This window comes from Diplotaxodon limnothrissa, linkage group LG7, assembly GCF_057381915.1.
Source record: "Diplotaxodon limnothrissa isolate DT_005_m linkage group LG7, D_limnothrissa_male_GT1.1, whole genome shotgun sequence".
Classification (NCBI taxonomy): domain Eukaryota; kingdom Metazoa; phylum Chordata; class Actinopteri; order Cichliformes; family Cichlidae; genus Diplotaxodon; species Diplotaxodon limnothrissa.
In genome coordinates, this window is record NC_140602.1 from 63925157 (window position 1) to 63934668 (window position 9512).

Consider the following 9512-nt stretch of genomic DNA (forward strand, 5'->3'; position numbering starts at 1 on the left):
ATGTTACAATTAAAAAAGTGTTTTTATCTGAAGAGTATGTATCTGGTTTCAACTGTATATATGATGATGTTGGTGTTTGGATTGATTGTCAGCACAGAGAGGGAGATGGAGAATGAGGACAGAACAGAGATGGAACAGGAGCCAGGTGAGATAGACATGTTAGTCAAATGGTTGTTTGCCAAAACTCATCAGAACATGTATCTAGTACCTAGTGTATCTTTTTAGATACCATTTGTTACTTTTCAAATTCTATATTTGTTAAGTTATGCAGGCTTGTTTGCACAACAAGGCTAAATAATTATATAAACTTTTCTGAATCTAAATAGTCTACTTTGGTAGAATTAAAAAATAAGTGTAGTGCAGGTCTATGATGATTTTTAGTGCTACTATCATCTAGTTCTGATTCTGGTTCTGTCTTGGTTAAATCCCAAGTAGTCCTGATTTTGAACTGTTGTAGTCCTGTTTTAATTCTGGATCAGTTCTGGGTCTGGTTGAATTGGGGTTTAGTCCCTGTGTCTTGATACAGCCCTCATTTTGTTCTGCCTTAAAAAACTAGTTTAAGGTATTCTGCATATGTGATATATATTTTTTTCCTATATGAAGTCATTCTTTTTTTTTTACAAAACTCAAAACACAGCCTAATAAATCTTTCAGCCCCCCTGGGTAGTACATGCATACTACCCTTTAGGGCTAAGCCCTGGGTGTATAAAATGTCTAGCTCCGCCTCTGGAGTCAACAGTATCCATGACACACAACGTAACGTTCGATGATGTGTCATGCGCAAAAGCATCAGCTCTAAGAGCCGTGCTTAGAGAGTGCTTTGTAGTGAATCAGAAGAGTCGACTCCCATTGAGCGAGAGCCGGCTCCTCACTTAATTTCCTTTTGCTGCTCAGCTCTCACACAGTGGCTCAGCTATGCTCCAATCGCTCCATATTGTGGTCAATCACATGCGAGGATATAGGATAATATCATTATGTAAAAAACAGAGAGGGTGAGAGACGCGACAGTCAAGTGGAGCGTGCGTCTGTCCTCTCTGTAAGTGAGTGAGACAGTAGACAGCATTGAGGAGGACTGTGCGAGTGCATCGCAAAAACACATAAATATGCCTGACACCCATAAATGAAGCAGCGGTATACGGTGTACACCTTATGATGTCCCACCTCTAATGGGTGTCCCCCAGGGCACCCATTAGAGGTGAGGTATGACTACCTACCTCTAAGTCAGGGGTAAGGAACTCCAGGCCTCGAGAGCCGGTGTCCTGCAGGTTTTAGAGGTGTCCTTGATCCAACACAGCTGATTTATATGGTTCTGATTTAAAGTTCCCTAGAGGCCTGGTAATGAACTAATCATTTGATTCAGGTGTGTTGATCCAGGGTGAGATCTAAAACCTGCAGGACACCGGCTCTCGAGGCCTGGAGTTCCCTAACCCTGCTCTAAGTGTATTAACATTAACAACCTCAATTAAATGTAGGTAAATTATGCTTAATATATTATAAAACACACACCACACAAGAGTTTTCCATTAATTAGGGGAGACCGGGGATAGTTGTAACATTTTTGACATTTCTGTCTGTAAATTGAAGCTCTTTTAAGGTAGTGGATTCAAAATGTAATGCAAAGTATTTTCATGTCTCTGCTATTAAATAGTGCAGCTATTTTCTCTGCAGCACAATTACCCATTGCATGGTATGGTCTCAAACACGAAGAGTGAAATGTTACAATTAACCCCATAGTCTGGGTTAGTTGTAACATATCCTGGGGTAAAATGTAACACAATGAAATAAGGGTACTAACAAAACATTAACATGTAATCTTTGTTTATTCAACACATGAATGCACTTAGAGCCATTTGTGTAGCTGTGTGTGTGTGTGACAGAATGCAGAAATCTAGCTTTTGAACATATTCCAACCCCCCAAAAAAGACAAATTATGGAAATTTCTGCAACTGAATATTTCGTTCATTTTGGTTGGTCTTCCTTGAGTTTGGCCTCATTGGCTCAGTGGGCATTAGAACCTACAACTCTTGCACCAATTTTGAACATAACAATGAAGCTGAAAAAATGTAGTTGTTCACCAGCATCGCAATTCCATTACTTTTTATCATGGCTTACCTTGGTGTGGTTTGCAAAGTGCTTCAGAAAGATGAGGGAATCTGTTTCTTGCACCCATCCTGATTTATTTCCACTACCAGTACTTCCTACTGGTCCATCTCTGACACAGAGGTCTGCATAATGTATGTGTGGGAACACAAACAGTGGAGGAATTGTGTTGCCAATGGCATTAACCGCATATACAAATGCGACCAGTGAACGTCTCTCTGCTGATGTCGTTGCCCCAACTTGTTTAATATAAGTTAAAGTAATAGTGCGGTAAGTTGTAACATCTGCATTATTGTTACAACTAACCCAGACTGTTGCTGTTACAACTGACCCAGACTCCTATAGCCATGAACTAGCTAACATTATAGCCAACGGCTAAAACATTAGCACTAAAGACCTACACAGAATATATCCCCATAGACATACAAATAACATAATTTAAGTTTGATGAGTTTAACTGCAAAGCAGATAATGCTATTACAAATTGAAATAAAGTAGAAAAACTTACTTTTTGGCATACAAATTACTTTTTTTCGTGTTAAATTGTCTGTGTTTGACAAAATGTGCTGATTTTTCACATGTGATAGCAGAACTGAATTGGGCATGCACAGGATGAGTCACATCATTTGAAACTTAGCCCTGATTGGAGAAATTGGAAGTGTTACAACTGACCCACGTTACAACTATCCCCAGTCTCCCCTACTTCTCATTTATTTTGTAACAATTGTAACAAGCAATTGTTATTATTTGAAGAGTTTCAGTCAGGTTTCAGAGCTGTTCACAGTACAGAAACTCCTTCAGTGAGGGTTTAAAATGATCTTCTTATGGCGTCTGACGGTGGACTGTCATCTTGTCAGCTTGTCTTGCTGGACCTTAGAGCAGCATTCAATACTGCTAACCATAATATTTTATTACAATGACTAGAGCATCTTGTAGGTCTTAAAGGTACTGCGCTACAATAGATTGCATCATGTCTATCTAATAAACTCTCATTTATTCATGAAAATGGGGAAGCTAAGCATCGTTGGCCTGATTCAGTGTTGCCAACTTAACGACTTTGTCGCTATATTTAGCGACCCCTTAGCGACTTTTTTTCCTAAAAAAAGTCGCTAAAAAAAGACGTGAAAGCGCGTATCGCTTTTACTCTCAACAAGCAGCGGGTGCTGTAACGCAGTCAGTTCTTCTTTTACTCTTATGCTGTTTTGTGGATCACAAGGTTTAAAACTACTTATAAACACACACACAAAGTAACTCCACCAGAGTGCTTATTTCGGGTCACTTTTGCCAGTCCAAGCCCGGGTAAAGGAGCAGGGTTGGAATTGTGACATTAAAAAAAACAATAATTGCTAAAAGAAATTTAATTTGTAGTTCTAAATGAACTCTACATGCATTTAGGACGTTTTTTACTCACTTTATGTCTCTTCCACGATGTTATTTCTCTCTCCAACAACGTAGGTTACAATTAGATTAGCATGACCAATTATGCAAATTAGGCGATGACGTCATTTAGCGACTTCTAGCGACTTTTAGGACAGCCAATAGCGATTTTCCTTACTGAGGAGTTGGCAACACTGGCCTGATTAGCACTTGGATTGGAGACTGCCTGGGAATACCACGTGCTCTAAGCTTGAGAAAGACACCCTCCTGTTAAAAGGAAGTTTTTCCTTCTCACTCTCACCAAAGTACTTGCTCAGAGTGTGTCATATGATTGTTGGGGGTTTCTCTGTTTTCTTTGTATTATTGTATGGTCTTGTTTCACCAAGGCAGTATGAAGGCATAGCAGGCAATTTTATTGCTATGCAGATGATATCATGGATAGATAACTTTATCTATCCATGAAGCCAGGTAGCACACACCAAGTAGTTTAACTACAGGACCGAATGACCTCTAATTTCCTGCTGAGGTTTTTGCACTTGGCTGTTTGTAATTTTAAGATATTTCTACAATTTGTGCAATAGCTTAAAATTACAAATATCCTGTCCCACAGTGATGCTGAAATACTAGTTCATGCATTTATCTCTTCTAGACTGGACTGCTAGAATTCATTATATCAGGATATTCTGAAACCCCCCTGAAAAACCTTCAGTTCATCCAAAAGGCTGAAGCAAAAGTACTCAAAGGGACTAGAAAGAGAGAGCATTTTGTCCATACTTTAATGACTACTCTTCATTGAACCCTTGAATTCAAAGTCCTTCTCCCACCCATACAAATTCTTGAATATTCAGACCCATGTTATTTTACAGACCTCACAGTACCATATCACCCCAGTAGAGCACGCCACTCACAGACTGTTGGGTTACTTGTGGTTCCTAGGTCATTTGAAAGTAGAACGGGGGGCAGAGCCTTCTGTCAGCCTGCAAGTTTATATCTGTTAATCAAGTGCAGCAGCGGATCATCATTCTTCGCCAGATCGTCTGCTGATCAACCCCGGTAAATTGGCTTCATAACTTCCTAACTTTATTTTCTCCAGTGATTTCTTTGTGTAATCTTGTAATCTCATCTATTCAGTGATCAGCACCTTTGGGTCACTCTTCACTCCATCTCCATACCTACCTGGACCATCTCTGTTACCGGCCCCTTTTCATGTGCTGCTGCCCTAACTCTTGGACTTCACACCCGTGACTCTTTCTAAGGAAAAGAATGGAACTCACCTGCCTGCCCTCCAGTTGACTGCTGCTGTCTGCTGCACCTCTGGAAGACTCACCAGATTACTCCTCTCCGCTGACTGCCTGCCCACCGACTCCCACAGAGCTTTCCCTCACCTCCACTGCTTCACACACCTGGAACCCAAGTAACACAAACCTCTATCTACGAATACACATACCTTATCATAAGATAAGTACAGCGACTATCTCTGTTCTCTTCCGTTACAGAATAACCTTCCCCTGGCAAACTCTCCTAGTGTCTGGTTTTGCCTGTCTGACAAAAAAATCAGTTAAGGACTTTGAAAATTTGACTTTTGTGTCTGCTTTTGGGTCTATTCTTGCACCGCTCACGACACCTTCAGCTTTCAAACCCCTCTTCTGTGGAACCAGCTTCCAGTTTGAATTTGGGAGACAGCCATCTCTTTTAAGGTTAACCTTGAGGCAACTGTTGTTGTGAATTGGTGCTATATAAATACAGCTGAACTGAACTGAACTGAATTTGGAACGAAATTCCCAAAGACACAGACTGTTTTAGAGCAAAGCGAAATTCTAACCTTGCGAACTTAACCATTTGCATGTAACAGGTCACTTCTGAGAAGTATGATGAGGGTTAGGTCAGATTTGCTTAAAAAAATAGCTTCAGAAGAATGAAATGAAAATGCAATCTCATTACATGCATGTTGGCATCACAGTTCTTCTAAGATTTCTATTTGGGTGTCAGAAACAGAAAACAAATCCATAAAAAGTGTGGACGTGAACCTAACTCTTACACATCTGCTAACACACAGTAGTAACCTGGTGGATGTTATAACCTGGTGGGAAAGTGAGATATAAACTCACTTCCCCTACTCCATACAGTTTTGACTAGCTTTCTATTTGACAAGGAACATTTCTTTGAACAGATAGCTGTTGTCCTGCAAATATACACCAAAGGGTTGGAGACAAATCCTGCCTTGCAGCATTTTCCCAGCCTCCAACACATTTTTATGTCTCAATTATTTCATCGATTTTATCTATGAATGGTAAAATAAGAGGATAATTCTTGGCATAATAACAATTTCCACAGGCCTTCCTGCTGAGTGTAATTCTACTGATGAGAAGGTTTTAACCAGATGCTTGACAACTGCAGATGCTCTGAATAAACCAAGTGCTAGGAACACAAGTTTAATGATGCAAAAGACATTCACAGAGAGTGAAGTAAATTACTTTAATGTGCAATTTTAAGGGATTTAGTTGGCCTCATTATGCAGAGAAACTCATAATGAGACCAGTAATAGAATGAAATGATTATTATTACAACCAGCTAATAGCATGGGTCAGTTCACCGAGGCAGAAAATGGAACAAACACTGTGTTCAAGTAAAACTTGTGAATTCCATCAAATATATAGAATACTTGAGATACATTTAAATATATGTGTGTTTATATGTGAGAATTGCAAGTCCTTAACCTTTTTCTATAGTTAGTTTTTTGTCCTGCTTGTTATTTTTGGTCTTTCTATGTTCCTCTTCCCCCTCCTCACCAACCTGGTTATGGCAGATGACCAGCCCTTCCTGACCAACTGGAAGAAGTGGTGAAAGTCAGCTGTTGTTGTGAACTGACTATAGAAATCTAATTCAGTTTAATCCAATTCAGTTTCATTTATATAACTCAAACAGTTGCCCCAAGGTTGCTTTATAATGTAGGGTAGACCCTACAATAGTATATAAAAAACCCCAATAATCAAACAAATCTCTTTGATCAAACGCTTGGTGACAGTTAGAAAAAAGCTTCCCTTTTAACAGAAAGAAACCTCTGGAAGAACCAGGGAGGAAACTGGTTGGGGGTGAAAGAAGGGAAAAAATAAATAAATAAATAAAATTGAACTGAATAATTTGCATCTCTTTTGATTACCATTAGTGTTGTTTCTCTCTGCACCATATTAAATCTAGTAGCATTTCTTTTTATTCTCTTTACAATCCTATTTAAATGTCTTTGGAGTAATTTTGCCACATGCTTGGTGTTACATTCATTTATGTGGTTGTGTTCCATCCATTTTTTAGTCACTGTTTTGTTACTGTTTGCTTGACTTTCCAATAAGCAAGCAGTTAGAAAACAGTTATGTCAAACTGAAGCTCTAGATAAGAAGGTTCCAAATGCAGAGGGTCATTTCCAAATGACCCCCTGTCTCCCATGTAGTCCCATTGTTTAACTACTCTTATGAATGGGGTGGCTGTAGCTCAGGTAGTAAAGCAGGTCAGCTACTAACCGGAATGTTGGTGGTTCGATCCAAATATCCTTGGGCACGATACTAAACCCATGTTGCTCTCCGATGCATCCATCGGAGTGTGAATGTGTATGAATGTTAGATAGTAAGAAAAAAAATGTGCTTGTGTGATTGGGTGAATGAATTAGTTGTATAAAGCGCTTTGAGTGCTCAGATAGAGTAGAAAAGAGCTATATAAGAGCCTGTCCATTTACCATGAAGTTTTCGATGTGTATCTGTTGTTGTGTATAATATGAATACAAAATGTGACTCTTTAGGGCTCAACTTAAAGCTCGCAATTAGGTTTTTTTCTTTGGCAGCTTATTTTCACAAATCCTGAGCTCGAGGCAGTAGATGTGTCATGGTCCTGGGCCATGTTGGCCCAGTATTCTTAGTTTTCGTGTGTTTTGTATTTTGTTCTTTAATTATGCCGTGGTTCCTAGGTTCTGTTAAGATGTTCCTTATTTGATTACCCTCTGTGTATCTGTGAGCCCTCGTTTCCCCTCCTTGTGTTTTATTCCATGTTTTCCCCAGTCCGTTATGTCTGTGTTCTCCCCGTGCGCTCTCTCCTCCTGTCTGAACCTCTGTGTACTTCCTGTTTTACTTTGACAGTCTCTCGTCAGTGTTGTGTTACTCCTGCCGTGTCTTGTCATGATTATCAGTGTCACATGTGTTCCCCGTGTGCTCCCACTTCCCTCATTAACTCTCTGTGTATTTATGTCTGCGTCTCCCTCAGTTCTGTGTCGCGTTCTCCCTCATTCATGGCTGTGTGTTTCTCCGTGCAATATGTTATAGTTTCCAGTTTAGTTTGTATGGTTTTTCTGTCCAGCAATAAAGCTGTGTTTTGAGTTCAATCCTGCCTCTGCGAGCTTGCGTTTGGGTCCTCATCCTGCCGGCCTGCATGACAAGATGAACTTGAGACAAAATCTTGTGTTAGTGATTGTCTGAAATCAGAATGTAATTAGAAGCCATTGTGCATGTAATACAATGTACCCTTCTCCCAGAGCCTAATCATATGTAGTTAGTCAGTAGTCTTTCAAAAGGTGCTATATTCCCTAATAGCTGAGTAGTAATGAAGAGTAACCTAAAATAAAAAGTGTCCCTCCTGTAGGGAACAAAATGCATAAACACTGAGTCAGGGCATGACTAATAACTCGGGGGAGTTTGCTAACTATTAATTCATTATGTCCTTACCTCCAAACATGAACTCTGCTATCATTAACCTACTTCTTATACCAGCCAAAGATCCCACACTCCAATCCACTTACTACCCAATCACACTCTTAAACGTAGACCTGCAAAGCCCTTACCAGAAGTTTAGAAAAAAAAATCACTCATTCAAGATACATCCTGATCAGACAGGTTTTATCAAAGGCAGACACTCAAATAATAAAATGTGCAGACTAATTAATGTAATATATTATTGCTCCATCAAAAATTTTGAAACCACAGTTGTCTCTTTAGATACAGAAAAAGCATTTGACCTGGTAAACTGGAAATTCTTATTAGCAGTTCTGCACAAAATTGGATTTGGGGTATTCCTCATAAATTGGATCAAAACACTATACATCTTTCCAAATACATGTCTTAGGACAAATGACCTTACTCCCCAAGGCTTAAATCTAAAGAGGGAACCAGACACGGCTACCTGCTTTCCCTTTTGCTTTTTGTTATTTTTATTGAGCCACTAGCAACAGAATTCCGACAAAAGGTTGTAAGATAAGACTATATGCTGACAATGTATTACTTTTCCTTTGGAACACATAAACCTCTCTTACGTAGATATATAGATAAGTTCTCATCCATCCGAACTACTCTGCGAACTGGAGTAAATCAACAGCTCTGGCCCTGAATTGTAAATTTCAAAAAACTTCCACCACTCCACTGCAGTCTGGTAGCATTAGCTAGATAGCTTAGGGTATACATTTTTCCACCAAGCTCTCAGACTTGGCTCAATTCAATCATATTCCTCTACTATCAATGGTAGAAGATGATCTCACACATTGGAATACTTTACCTGTATCACTCAAGGGTTGAGTCACCACAATTAAAATGATGTTTCCATCTAAAATAAACTAAAAAGTCTCATGCATCTTGAATTTTTTTTATGGAAAAACAAATCATCATGAACACAATGGTGGTCTAGAACTACCAAAATGTTATTATTATTTCTTCTCCAATAGATTGCTATATGTTTCAAAATGCATCAAACCAAGCTCACTATAGAGCCCAAGGGTAGACCAAGCATTCTGTGATAAAGTAAAAATCTTGAATCTGCCTTTCATAAGCTTCAACGTTCAGCATCATAACTGCTTTAAAAACCTTAACATAAATACTTTCCTGACAGTCTTGTGGGAGACTCAAATAACTAAATCTCAATTTGCTCAGTGTAAACTAATGCATATTTGGAACAATCCAGATATCTGCCAAGAAAAAAACAATTACTATATTTTCCATCATGGCAACAAAAGGGAATGAAAAAATCATGAAAATGTTATTCAAGATGGAAACTTTATTTCATTT